The sequence below is a fragment of the Acomys russatus genome, chromosome 6, assembly GCF_903995435.1.
Source record: "Acomys russatus chromosome 6, mAcoRus1.1, whole genome shotgun sequence".
NCBI lineage: Eukaryota > Metazoa > Chordata > Mammalia > Rodentia > Muridae > Acomys > Acomys russatus.
The window spans coordinates 86,288,220-86,301,877 of record NC_067142.1 but is presented as its reverse complement, the minus strand read 5'-3'; the positions used below and the strand labels follow the sequence as shown (position 1 = coordinate 86,301,877).

Below are 13,658 nucleotides of genomic sequence, written 5' to 3'. Positions count from 1 at the left end.
TGACCCTGTGGGAGCCACCTGGGTGGGCTGTCATCTTCCTATGAGCGCACCTTGAGGTGTGGAGGGATAGCTCCTCCATTTTCCTCACCTGGAGCACCTGTGCCCTCTGCAGGACACCCCAGACCAGCCATGAATCTGTCCTAGGACTTGTCCCAGGCCCCCAGATCTTGGTGAGGCACATGTGGCAGCATGCCTTTGGAGTCAGACAAACTGGCTTAAGTCCAAGTGCCATCAGAGCGGTGCCTTACTTGCATTTCTCAACATCGTCACTAAAGCAGGAGAAATGTACTTGTGGGGTGACTGTGTGATAGCACTTAGTTCTGTTGTCCCCATTCCTTCAAGCCAGGTGTACGTGAATCACAGCTTGCCTCACCTCCTGTAAGGGCTCTGGCCCAGCACTCTCTCCAGCACTCAGCAGGTTTTCACATATGCCCAACAAGACGGTTTTGACCCATTCAACATGGACAACCCCAATAAACACAGACAGCTTGACACTAGTGGTCAACCAACTCTCAGTGCCACTGGCTGCTGCCTCTGCCATGACTTCTTGGTCAAAGCACCTTTCACTAGACGGCGTCACACCAAGGTCAGTGGCAGGTAGGTAGGTGTCACATCATGAGGCTACTTGCGTTTAGCCTGTATCAGTCCCCATTTGGTGGCTTTCTGGTCCATGCTGGGCAGCACTTCTCCTGTTTATTCCCAAACTTGTTCTTGCCTCCACCAGCTGGGGTGCTGTTCCCTTTGCCTTGTCCTGGGCCCCAGCTCATGAGCTGCCTAGACCTATATGAGCCAGGGCACTCAGAAGAGTCCTGCCCACTCCGAGACCACCAGGGAAAGCCAGCTATGGCCAACCAAGATCAGAGGGCTGAGCAACTGTCACCAGCTCCCCACGCTCTGGACGGGGTGAGTGGCAGCCCTGCACCTTCGTGACTCTGCACAGGTTTCGGTCAAGTTGTTAAGTCCCCTAGGAGCAATTGACCTGCAGAAAACCCGCCTCACCCCAGCAGGCTCAACCAATCCTCTTGCTTTGTGGTTCTGAAATGTTTTGTATTCGCCCCGCTCTGCTGCCCTCATTCTCAGTCTTGGAGGCATGTTGCTAGTAATGGAGACTCTTCCACAGGGACCAGAGACGGTGGCTGCGTGGAGAGGAAGCAGATGAGAGTATGCTGCCACTGGAGTTAGCTACTGTCCTAAATTTGACAGCATCTCAATTGCTAGCTTGTCTCCCCATTCTGTGGCCTTTTCCAGGTGAGCCAGGCTGAGTGGGTTTCCAGTCTTCCTGAACAGGACACCAGTTGTTTGTATTTCTCCGTGAGAGCCCCACGGGCTCAGAGCAGGACACTGCAGGCCCCATTACCTTTGACTTTAACTTTCTTTCTTATTACCTGACCTAAGAAGACAGCGCCTGTCTGCTTTGTCCACCATTAGTTCTTGGCAGTGCTTAGGATGCCCTCGATTCATATTGTAGGATAAGTGATGAAGACAGGTAAGGGGAGTATGCCTCTGACCTGGAGATGTAACATCACAGAGGTCAAAGGGTTGGCTCGGAACACACCGCTGCTCTGTGTGGAAAGTCAGGGCAGCCCTTGATGCTTCAGATGAGCTGTGCTAGGGCAGCGGAGTGGAGTTCTCCTGGCACCAAGAACTCACCCCGGGAGGTTGCACATCAGGGTCAGGTAGGCTTTTCAAGGCTTAAAAGCATCCATAGTGAGTATCCAGGGAGGGGTGTGATGCTGTGCCCTTCAGCGAATGGGCTGGGACTGACCCAGATGGCATAAGAAGAGATGGCCTGGGTCAGCTCAGCACTCCAGCCAGGGCCTGTCCTTGGGATCCGGGTCTTCAAGACCATACGTCCTGCTTGGGAAGCACCTGGTGTCTTCCGCAGTGTCCTCCTACGGAGGCCAGAGGCTGCCCATCTGCACACCCCATCTCCATTAACAGGCAGGGGAACCGAAGTGCAGCCCTCTGGACAGCAGCACCCACGTCCTCCCCAGCGACAAGGCTAAGGGGTCCTTCAGGGCTGATATGTCCTGGCTGCTTGACTGATGTGCAATTGAGGACACTTTCCCATTTCAGCTGCTGGTTTGAAGTCATTAGTGGGATCCGTGCCAGTGGCAGTCATGACCATGCATTTTGACGAGCATTTTAGATAAAGTAGATAGGGCTGGCTGCGTGTGCCTGGTGACAGTGAGGCCTGTGTCACCAGGCACAGCACTCCTCCATCTGCTCAGAGACACTCACATTTCCCCAAGGCAAGAATGTGCCTCCACAGCGGTGGCCAAGACATTCAGCGCTGTAACTCAAAATACCTTCTGTGCACGTAAGGCTCCGGTGGAAAGCATGGCTTCCCAGCCCTCACAAAGGGTTCCTGAGGCGTTTGAAGTGCTATGGGGTGGGCAGGGCTTGCTTTATTGTAGGGCTTTTTGGAGCCTGAGTGTGCAAATGTATGTTACGCACACCCAAGAGGAAAACTGAATTCGGGATTTCCTTTATCTAGATGTATTTACTTTGTGCGCATGGGTGTTTTGCCTGCCTGTGAATCTGTAGGCCATGTGCATGCAATGCCCATGGAGGCCAGAAGAGGGCGTAGGATCCTCTGGAACTGGAGTGACAGATGCTCATTAGCAGCCACACAGGTGCTGAAAATAGAGCCTGGGTCCTGTCTTTCAAATGAAGAGTGTTTCCTAGAGTTCCCTCAGTTTATGGGGGTGCACCCGCTGTATTTGTTTATCGTTTCCTGTCCCAGCCAGGAAACTCATCCTGATGGTACCAAGCAGCAGGCAGCCACACCCACTGCAACCCATGGTGAGAAGCCCTTTCCTATTGGCCACTTTCTTTCAGACAGAAGCTCTGTGAAGGCAGAAAAGTTATGTTTTCCACCTTGGCACCATACCCAGCATCTACAGCACTCACTAAATGACTGCGAAGTCAACAAACATGGCAGTGCCTGAGTTATGGCCACTCCCACTTGTGAAGTCCATGTCCTGCGTAGGATGCTATCCACATGTCCCTTAAAATCTGCTTCTCATGTGCATGCTCCAGTGGGGAAGGAGGAGATGGCAGGCAGACTTGTTCTGTGCACAGCACATAGGCTCCTGAAGTGACGTGTCCTGTGTAAACTCCAGAAGGACTTCCACTGTTACCTCTTGTCACCTCAGACCCACTGTCACTGACAACATTATCTGTCTGACTGGTTTTCAGACTCTTACATGAACTCAGGGAGGGGATATTTAGAAGGAGGGCTAATATATATTTAATTTTTTGGAATGAGGACAACGGTTCTTGAATTTTCCTTTTGTATAAACGTAGATCTTCCTAGAGAAGAGCATCCAGTTTCACGGGAAGGGGTTGTCTGGGGAGTTTGATGGCTGAAGTTCCACATGCTGAACAGGGAAGTTCCAGACACTTCCCTGAACCTGTCCCCATGCTCCATTGCTTGAATGTCAAGCTTGTTCCTATGGGCTTCCTTATAAGAAATCAAGAAAGAAAACAAAGCGGTGGTGGCGCACACCTTCAATCTCAGCACCCAGGGAAGCAGAGGCAGGAGGATCTCTGTGAGTTCGATGCCAGCCTGGTCTCCAGAGTGAATTCCAGAACAACCAAGGCTGCACAGAGAAACCTTGTCTCAAAAACAGTAACAACAACAACAACAAAAAAAAAATCAAGAAAAGTTTCCATAACCCAAGAAATTACTTTGGAAATGACTAGATAACTTCAAAGTCCCCCTCTAAATGCAGTTAGTGATTTTAATAACTTGTCCTGTGTTCTGGTAGCATGTTACAGTTTAGGACACATGTTCAAGAGCACTATCTCATAGAAGCCACATGGTTTAAATGCCACCTCTCTTCCTCCGCAAACACATGTTCCTCAGCCGGTGGCACAGTTTGTGGGGAACACTTTGGGGTACAGCCTTGCTGGAGGAAGTGTATCACTTGGGCCCTCCTTCTGGATTCTCTGTTTCTCACGCTTACAGCTGATGTGAGCTCGCACGTTTCTGCTCTGGCATCCTAGTTGGCCACCAGCTGCCACTTCCCTGCCATGGTGGGCTCCCGTCTCTCCAGAACTGTAAGCCAAAATTAGCCTTCTTCCACAAGTCTCTTCTGGCTGTGATGTTTTCTCACAGAGACAGAAAAGCAGCTAACGTGCCACGTTTCCTGTGAGGCGTGCATGCAGGAGTCACCACTACAGTGTGACAGCAGGAGAAGCTGAAGTAGTGAGCTGCTCAGTGTCACATGGACCGTTAGACTTTAGCATGTGTGGCCTATGCCATTTCCTTCAAAAGACATAAACTTAAGAGACTGTTCAACAGAGAGGCGCTGGGGACTATGCAGAGATCCATAATCATTCACCAGAAAGACCCAGCTCTGGAGACTAGCCGCCCCTCTGCTGGCAACGAGGGACAGCCGGAGTACTTCCCGCTTATGGCTGCCCCTCTGCTGCAGTGAAGGACAGCCGGAATCCTTCCCACTCATGTGTACGTGTTTTCTCTTGCCTCACAGGTTAGGCATGGGAGACCCAAGCTGAATGTGGCACATCCCCAGTCTTACTAAAATGTTGGGAAACAGGAAGTCCTCAGAGCAGGGATGGCCACTGTGTCCACTCACGCATCTCAGGTCCTTCTGACACTGCACCGAGCGATGGCCTGAGCCTAGGAATTTGTTAATATGTGGCCATTGAGCTGACCTGGTTGACACACAGGTCCTTAGGCTGCAAGGCTTTGTGAGCAAATATTTTTAACTCTGTTTGAAAACATCAACCAATTGTGGTCTGAGGTAAGTCAGAACAATGGACCTCTTCTTCTGGCTGCCTCAAAGGAGGGTCACAGGGCTAGAGAGAGGGATACATCCATACAGTGATTTCACGTAGACAAGAAGATCCGGGTTCAATGCCCAGCACCCACATCAAGAGGCTGGGCATCCGGGTGCATAAGCCCTGTGGCTGGAGGTACAGACAGGAGGATCCCCGCGCGCACACACGTTAACCCAAATATGTGTACAGACACATGAACACGTACACACACAAAGCATCATACATACATACATACATTGAGAAGGATCCAGCCTCTGACAGATCTGATCCCTACTCAAGTGACAGCGAAGACTAGCCCCAGGAGATCAGGAGACCCCTCAAAGTTGCTGTACAAGAGGCTCCCAGCCATACACACAAAGGAAAAGCCAGCCTGGGAGGGCAGTGGACCAGCTGGAGCCTCGACACCACAAAGATGAGTGTCACCCAAGTAGGAGCAAGCAAATAGCTTAAATAAAGAGAGTTCCAGCTGTAGAACAACAGTAAACCATGTCCTCTCGCAGTGCCTCCCCTGAGCAGGGGCTACGTGCTTGTGCTTAGTGTTTCGTCAACTTGACACAAGCTAGTGTCATCTATGAAGAAAGGATCTCAGTTGGAAAAATGCCCCATAAGATTGGCCACGGCCCTTCCCCACGACCTTGTGCGCCTCTCTGCCTGCAATGCAAAATGTGTGTGTGTGTGTGTGTGTGTGTGTGTATCTGTGTCTGTCTCTCTGTGTGTGTATACCTGTGTTTGTGTGTCTATGCGTGAGTGTTCCAATAAATGTCCCAGCCTCTGGTCCCTGAAGGATGACTGGACAGGCCAGTCAGTCCTTGGGATCATTTTTCAGTAATCTTTCCTTAAACTATGAAAATCTATCTTGCTCTCTGAAGTGTTAACACCCAGGGCCCAGCAATACACAGTAAGTACTTCCTGTCTATGGGGCCCCTGCTCAGATAGCTTCTCCCACAGGGCATCCCATGGGGCAGCTCTCTCACACAGAGGGCTCCTTCCCTGCAGGGGACCCTCCCTTACAGGGCCTCTCCTTTATGTAGGTGGCTCGTCCTAACATAAGGTGGCAGAAAGCCCAACCTCCTCTCTCCCCAGGGCCACAAGCCTTCCATTAGTAACCCTGCCTTGTTTTGTAGTAGAACATAAAACAAGATTTACAAACTGGGCCATTTAAGAAACTTAAAATGTGGAAAAAACAAACTACAGATAGGCTGATAAGAAGGCAACTGGCAGGACTTTGATTTTGAAAAAGCTACCTCTCAAGTCCTTCCATTTACTGCAGAATCAAATGCTATGCTATTTTTTTTTTTTTCCTTCAACAGCCTTGGGAATATTCTACTGCCCAGAACTTTGGATGCTCTGAGCCTCAAAAAGTGGAGGAAGCACCAAAGAGACCAGGGCAGTGCTCTGAGCTTAGACAGTATTCCCGGGACCTGAGACTGGAGGGGACGAAGCACAGCCTTGCCCCAGGGATGCCAGGATGCAGAAGTCAGATGATGATGAGCTCACGAAGTCAGCATCAGTGATGGACCGCAGTGTGAGCACATGCCCTAGGCATCATTTGGGGCGTGAGACATGGGTCCCCAAGTCTCAGCGTCCTCATCTGTCACAGCAGGTGATACATCTTCTAGGGCTATCTCTAGGACTAGGTAGGATGCCTGCTCAGTGAATGCATCAGCAATTAGTCACTCTTTGTGGGGGTGACCCTGGACATGATTCCAGAAGGCTCAGTTGGAAATAGGACAAAGGGTGAAGGATTTGGGTAAGTGTGACAGGTGTGCTCTCTTGCCACCCTAACAGCAAGTCCTAAAAGCAGAGAATGACCTTCAGATGAGGAGGTGGAGAAGGTCATTCCCAAGGCCATGAATAGTAGTAGAGCAATGGCTGGAAGTCCTTGCCTGGCCCCCTGCCCTAGGCCTCTCTGCTTAAAGAATATTAGTACTTTGGGGAAAGGAAAAGGTTCTTTCACAATATGTGGGTCACTTCCTTCACAGAAGCCCTGGTGTTAGACTTCTTGCCTGCAAAACTCCCAAGAATCCATTCTGTTTATTTAAGCCACTCAGTGGTGGCACCCCAGGCGGCCCTCACAGAAAAACCGGGAAAACCGCAGCACAGGTTCCCTTCACCACCTGTTCCTGTGATCGTCTTTCCGGTGCCCCATCTAAGGCTTGGATCTGGGGTCTCTGGCTTCAGTGTTTATCTTTACATATCCAAGAGCCAGCAGAGATATTGGCAAGAGCCCAGTGTGGGTGCCTGCCCCCATGTGCTGGCGCAGACCTGGCGCTGTCTGATCTTTCTAAGCCTTGGATGTCTTGTGCATGGAGTGATTTATCAAAGCCACCCAAGGGAGCATCCTCACCTTCTCTGTAAGAGCCAAAGTAGCAAGTGTACCACTGCTGTGCATTGAGGTACTTGACCATGGGAGAACCCAGGCAGGGACCTTGTACCTGGCTTTGAGGCCATGTTGGGCTCTATATGAGCTCCTTTGAGAACTGATGAGGAGATGCAGCTGGGCTAGGACCTCAGCCTCGTCTTTCTCTGTTCAGTCTTGGGATACACAGGTGCATGTTTTCAATGCCTGACTCCCGGTGTGGGCAGTGAATGTAACAGAAGGTCTCCCCAAACGCATGTTCCCATATGCCTGGGTGGACAGAGAAGGGCTGAGCACCATGCTTCTGCCACTCGCTACCCCAGTGAGAACTGTGTGTCCTACTGTTGGCCGACAGTCAGGACTAGGGACCAACCCCTCCCTGAAAGTGTCTGGCCACACAGTCTGTCAAATGCAACCATGCCAATGACCTCTTCTGTCTCCATCAACCACAGGCCAGGAAAGCCTATGCTCAGAACAGGAATATACTTATTGGAGCATCTGGGCAAGTGGTACTTTAAGTTTCAAGAGTCATCTGATGCGAGATTAGGATCTTAGGGTGCTTATCAAGTGGTCAGGTTGCTCTGCTTTAATTTTCATGTGCTATCTCATCTTGCGTCCACGGTAAGTGGGTACAGCCTATGGAGTCTGGTCCTCTTCTAAATACACACAATGGCTAGAGTTAGTTTTGAATCCACTGCAGAAAGGAAGGCTGGAGTGTCCACTGGAAAATTGGCCTTGGGTGCTGGAGTGGACCCAGTGTGGCCATCAAGAAAGGATCAGGACAGATTTGTTCTTGGGTCCCATGCCCATAGGTGACCCACCATACAACTCCGATGGTGCTAGATCTAGCGAGACTCAGAATCCAGCCCCATGTAGCTGAGCTCCAGAGGGGCAATGTCCGCCCAGCTGGATCTGTGGGGCATCCCCAGAGGGCTGGGGGCAGGAAGGGTTTAGTGATGTAGAAATCAGTCCCAGTTGCAGGAGCACAGGGTACCTGAGAGGGACAGGGACTCCAAGAGAAAATCCAATGATGAGATGAAGGGAAGACAGGAGACTTGCAGAAAAGCCTCGATGAGATGCAAAATGAAATTGAAAACAAGAGCAGAAAAGGGAACAAGAGGCATTAAATTGTCAGAGAAATGAGCCCTGGTATCTCCTAATCTCATGAGGATGTGCTGGAGCCCAGACTGTGGCATGGTGACCGTGTTGATCAGGTCTGCAGAAGCATGCTGTATGTGAACTCAACAGGCTGCAGAGCACCTGGGGCAAGGTATTATAGATAGAAAGGAGGGTGCTGGAGCCGAGCTGGGGGCCGGTCACACTTCTCTGACCTGCAAGCCTGTGGGTGGAGCTCTGTCTCAGAGGGGTCACGGCAGCAGCTACTTCCGCTCTGAGTCTCACTAGAGAAACAACACAGGCTGCACATCTCACGTGAAATGGGGCTTACTTCCCCTCTGAGTCTCACTAGAGAAACAACACAGGCTGCACATCTCACGTGAAATGGGGCTTACTTCCCCTCTGAGTCTCACTAGAGAAAACAACACAGGCTGCACATCTCACGTGAAATGGGGCTTACTTCCCCTCTGAGTCTCACTAGAGAAACAACACAGGCTGCACATCTCACGTGAAATGGGGCTTACTTCCCCTCTGAGTCTCACTAGAGAAACAACACAGGCTGCACATCTCACGTGAAATGGGGCTTACTTCCCCTCTGAGTCTCACTAGAGAAACAACACAGGCTGCACATCTCACATGCACCTTTTGCACCATTATCGCCTCCTGCCCCACTATGTCACAAACCACATAGGCAAGCCTGATGCTGCAGGCGGGTCTCCACCCACAGACTCTGTTTCTAGATTTGAACCTACCTTCTCTCTCCAAAATGTGTTTTTCTATACCATTCCTATACTCACCGTAGAGAGGTCAGGGTCCTCTACTGGATGGCCGATGAATGAACAAGGTTCAGATGACACATTGCCCACTAACGGTCACCAACGCTGTGTCTGCCCTGTGTCATACTCACCTAAAGTCTTGCTTTCTTTACACTGAGAAGGTGGCCCTTATGTGTGACTGATTCAATGGAAGGGACAGTCTTATAACCTGGGCAAAGGACCAGGGGCACCTTCACAGTGAGGGCACCAGAGCCCTGAGGCTGAGCAGCTGTTCCCAGGAAGCACCACTCCACGCAAGCAAACAAGCAGGAATTGGAGACACTATAGCAGGACCTTCAAGGCCTGGCTTATCTCCCAGCACCCTAATCCCCAGCTCTCATGACCACTGTATCGTTACTTTCAGTCAATACTAGGTTAGCTACAAGACTTCTGGCACGTGCCGTAAATGTGAATTGTCCTATAGGCTCATGTTTCACCATTTCATCTCCAGCCGGTGCCACTATTTTGGAAGGTTCTGGAAGCTTTGGTATGTGGAACTAACATGTATAGAGGAAGGGGTTTCTGGGAAGGAGAGGGGGTTTATGGGTAACAGATCTAGATGGCTGTGGTATTTGGTTTTATGTCACCTGAGTAAGAAGGCTCACCTACAGAGTTGTCTTGACTGTTTTAACTGAGGTGGGAAGGCCCGCCACAGGTTGTGTGTGCTGCCTTCCGGTAGCAGCCAGGTAGAAAGGCAGAGCAGGAGACAGAACTTTTGCCTTTAGAACCCTTGGCCTCTCCTCTCACTGTAGAATTGAGCTGATTTTCGCTGTTAATTCTGTGCATGCTTCCTTTGCTGGTCTTGGTTTTTCCAGGTTTCCATCACAGACTAAGGACCGGCAGCTCTCCAGGAACCTCGCTGGTTTTCAGTGCCAGACTGGGACTACCATGGCACCCAGCCTTGTGGAGTGAACAATCAATGGGCTGTCTTGCCCATCATGATGACTGCACCCTCGAAATGTAAATCAAATGAACCCTTTCTTCCTAAGCAATTCTGCTAGGCATTTTGTCACAGTGATGAGAGAAGAAACCAATATAGCGTAATTTTATTTCCCATCAAGTCATGAAGAAAATGGTCCACTGGTCTAACCATGTGTCAGGGCGATGACTGAGAGTGACACACACTGACTACCAAGCCCCTGGGCAGAATGTGTGTCTCTCTGGAAGGTTTTTATTTACTTATTTTTCCCCAAAGTTCCAGCACTTATCAACCGTGTGCTTTGATATAGATTTCATCCAAGCAGCTGTACATCTGATGCTCGGACAAGCCGAGGATTCTTGTTCTTTGGTTCTGAAGTATTATTTTGTTTGATGTTTTTTTTTTCTTTTCTTTTGCCTTATCTTTGAAGTTCTATGAGCTGAGATGTAGCACAGATCTCACTCCTTCCCCTTCTATCTTATCATTTTATTACCGTTGGAAATATCCCTCTGACTTATCTTCTGGGCTTTGTGTTGTTTTAAATTTTCTGCAACACATTGTTTTCCAACACATAAAGCTCTTTCATATTTTTGATCATTTTTTTTCATTGTGACCTGTTGTGTTCCATATACATCTGCTGTGTGTTCTAATCTGAGCGTTTTAATCTTGCTCTCTGTGCCGGCACTCACCAAGGCGTGTGAGGCAAAGATGAGAAGCCAGGGCTCTTCCTTCAGCTCAGGACTCCAGACCAACACTTTGGTTTTGTGCTGAAGTTTACCTCCAGCCCCCACTGTGCTCTGTGCTCTAACGCTACAGTTCTGATGAGACTTTTTATATGAAAGATTTATGTGGACGTATGTGTGTTTGTATGAGTTTATGTGAACCATGTGTGTGCTGTTTTCACAGAAGCCAGAGGCCTTGGGTCCCCTGGAACTAGTTATAGATAGTTTTAAGGCCCCTCTGTGGGTGCTTGGAATCTCACTCAGATTCCATGGAAGAGCTGAGCTATCTCTCCATCCCTGGGATTGGAGTTTTGTGGGAGAAAGCAAAGAAACATAGTGTCCCTTCTTACGCTCATGCCCCACCCCCCACACCAGAAGCTACCACCAGAGATAGCAAGATGACTAAGAGCCAGCATAAAAAACACAAACCACAAAAGCCAAAATAATATCACATCTCCAGAACACAGTTATCCCAAAGCAATTAGTCCTGGAAACTCAAACACAACTGAAGCACAAGAAAATGACTTCAAATCTGTCATAATGAAGATGATAATGTAGGAAACAAAATCTGTAAACAAATACAGGAAGATACAACCAAACAGACTGAGGACCTTAGAGAGACCACGACAGAGGCCTATAGAGAAGAAATGAAATCACTGGAAGAAATTCAGGAAAATGCAATCGGGTGAAGGAAATCAATAAAACAGTTCAAGATCTGAAGATTAAAATGGAAACAATAATAAAAGCACAAACTGAGGAAAGCTTGGAAAGAGATAACTTAGAGAAGGAAACAGGAACTGCAGAGGTAAACATTGCCAACAGAATACAAGAGAGAGAGAAAGAATCCTCAGGTATAAAAGATAGAATGGAAGATGTTGATGCAACCATCAAAGAAAATGTTAAATCTGAAAAATTCCTGACATAAAACATCCAAGAAATCAAGGACACCATGAAAAGATGAAACCTAAGGATAATAGGAATTGAGGAAAGAGAAGATGCCTGGCTCTAAGGCCCAGAAAATATTTTCAACAAAATCATAGAAGAAAATTTACTCATTTTAAAGAAAGAGATGTATATAAACATACAAGAGGTTTATAGAACACCAAAATAGAGTAGACTAGAAAAGAAAATCCTCCCACAACATAATAATCAAAACACAAAATGTACAGAACAAAGAAAAAATATTAAAAGCAGCAAGGGAAAAAGGCCAAGTAACATACAATGGCAAACCTATCAGAATTACACCCTGCTTTTCAGCAGAGACCATTAAAGCCAGAAGGGCCTGGACAGAGGTCCTGCAACCCCTGAGAGACCACAGAGGCCAGGCCAGACTACTATACCCAGTGAAGCTCTCAATAACTGTTGATGGAGAAAACAAGACATTCCATGACAAAACAAATTCAAACAGTGCCTATCCACAAATACAGCCTTACAGAAGATACTAGAAGGAAACTCCACCCGAAAGAGGCTAACTATACCCCAGAGAGCACAGTAAATAGATAAGTTCACTTTAACAAAACAACATACAGACAAACACACTACCACAACCAACATCAAAGGACCTAAGAGTCAGTGGTCACTAATCTCTCTCAATATCAATGGTCTCAAATATCCAATAAAAAGACTCAGACTAACAGAATGGATACATAAACAAGACCCAACATTCTGCGGCATTCAGGAAACATCTCAGCCACGATGATAGACATTACCTCAGGGTAAAAGGCTAGAAAGGTCTTCCAAGAAAATGGACACAACAAGCAAGCTGGAGTAGCCACTGTAATATCTAATAAAAATAGACTTTCTAATATCTAACGAAATTAATCAAAAGATACGAGGAAGGACACTTCATACTCAAAAACTCAACCAAGATGACATCACAATTCTGAACATCTATGCCCCAAATACAAGGACACCCACATTTGTAACAGAAACATTATTAAAGCTTAAACCACATATCGATACAAGGACACCAACATTCATAAAAGAAACATTAATAAATTAATAAAACATTAATTCTCATACATTAATAGTGGGAAACTTCAATACCCCCTTTGACCAAAAGATATGTCAATGAAACAGAAGCTAAGGCAATAAATAACGACACTAACAGACATCATGAACCGAATGGACCTACAGAACTTTTCACCCAAACACAAAAGATCCTCACAAGGAGACCATCAAGGCCAGCAGATCTGGACTCACAGGGGCCTGTACAAACTGTTGCACCAATCAAGGACAATGCAGTAAACCTAGGCCCTCTGTTCAGGTCTATCCAATGGACAGCTCATGTTCCACGGTTGTGAGAGCAGGGACTCCTCTGACATGAACTCTGTTGTCCTGATTTGATCACTTCCCATTGGTGGGGAGGTATGGAGGCACACAGAGGAAGGGGAAGCAGGCTATCCAGATGAGACCCGATATGCTGTGGCCATATATTGGGGTGGAGGACCCCTTCTGTGAGAGGTCTAGGGAGAGGTAATAGGGTGGAAGAGGGAGGGAGGGTGGGAGTGGGAAGATACAAGCGAAGGGATAACAATTAGGATGTAATATGAATAAATTATAGTAAATTAAAATTTAAAAAAATGTTTTCAGGCTCTGAGATTTACTGCTGAATAAACTCACCCTTTCTCGTTATTTTTTTCCCTCTGAACTCTGGCTGGCTGGTTCAACCAGCTGTTCTGGCTCAAAACTCTGCTCAAGTTGACTGATTCACACTGGCTTCTCTCCACTTCTCACTAAATTGCTCTGCTTAGAAAAACTGCTTCTGAACTCCAGGAGCTGAACTACATGATCTCAATTGCACGTAATTGAACTGAACTCTACTGCACGGTCTCCATGAACTTCCTTGTGAGCTCTCTCTCTCTCTCTCTCTCTCTCTCTCTCTCTCTCTCTCTCTCTCTCTCTCTCATCTCTCTCCT

The 13,658-nt window shown here is 48.0% G+C and overlaps 1 protein-coding gene across 1 annotated transcript in view; it reads right to left on the bottom strand.

The window, feature by feature from the left end:
- LOC127191176 (potassium voltage-gated channel subfamily H member 1-like) overlaps positions 1-13,658 on the bottom strand; it is a 116,830-nt gene that overhangs the window by 2,124 nt on the left and 101,048 nt on the right. The gene's annotated exons all lie outside the window — the stretch shown is intronic.